This window comes from Phoenix dactylifera, unplaced genomic scaffold (genome assembly GCF_009389715.1).
Source record: "Phoenix dactylifera cultivar Barhee BC4 unplaced genomic scaffold, palm_55x_up_171113_PBpolish2nd_filt_p 001287F, whole genome shotgun sequence".
Taxonomy (NCBI): Eukaryota; Viridiplantae; Streptophyta; class Magnoliopsida; order Arecales; family Arecaceae; genus Phoenix; species Phoenix dactylifera.
In genome coordinates, this window is record NW_024068619.1 from 45,001 (window position 1) to 46,134 (window position 1,134).

Genomic DNA, 1,134 nt, shown 5'->3' on the forward strand with positions numbered 1-1,134 from the left:
GGTCGCGCGTCCCGGGAGGGCCGACGGACGAAGCCGAAGTGGCGCACGGCCGCCGCGCACGGACGGCCGGCGGCGGCGCCCGTGCGCCGGAAAGTCGTCGGGCGCGCGACGGCTCCGTCGGGGACGAACGGTGCCGGGCACGACCGCCGCGGGGCAACGGACTTGTGCGGAGGGGGGCGGAAGGCCCGCCGTGGCGGCACCAGCCCCCCCTCCCTACCACCCCGACGGGGCATCCGCCCAAAGCCCACCCCAAGCGTTCCAAAGTACCGAGGAGCGTTGCAAAGGGGAACCGCCCGGACATGCGTCCCGGTCGCACGGGATGCGTGTCCCGGTCGCACCGGTCGCGCGTCCCGGGAGGGCCGACGGAGGAAGCCAGCGCACGGCCGCCGCGCGGACGGCCGGCGGCGGCGCCCATGCGCCGGGGCCTCGGCGGGCGCGGGCCGGCTCCCTCGGGGACGAACGGTGCCGGGGACGCCCGCCGCGAGGCGACGGACTTGTGCGGAGTGGAGCGGAAGTCCCGCCGCGGCAGCAGCAGCCCCCCCTCCCTACCACCCCGGCGGGGCATCCGCCCAAAGCCCACCCCAAGCGTTCCAAAGTACCGAGGAGCGTTGCAAACGGGAACGGCCCGGACACGCGTCCCGGTCGCACGGGTCGTGCATCCCGGGAGGGCCGACGGAGGAAGCCGGCGCACGGCCGCCGCGCGGACGGCCGGCGGCGGCGCCCATGCGCCGGGGCCTCGGCGGGCGCGTGCCGGCTCCCTCGGGGACGAACGGTGCCGGGCACGCCCGCCGCGAGGCGACGGACTTGTGCGGAGTGGAGCGGAAGTCCCGCCGCGGCAGCAGCAGCCCCCCTCCCTACCACCCCGGCGGGGCATCCGCCCAAAGCCCACCCCAAGCGTTCCAAAGTACCGAGGAGCGTTGCAAACGGGAACGGGGCGGACACGCGTCCCGGTCGCACGGGATGCGCGTCCCGGTCGCACGGGTCGCGCGTCCCGGGAGGACAGACCGAGCAAGCCGAAGTGCCGCTCACGGCCGCCTCGAGGGCCGTACGGCCCCGGCGCCCGTGCCCCGTGGCACGGGCTAGAGCGTGCCCCCCTGCCACCCCATCGGAGCATCAGCGCAAAGCCCACCACGG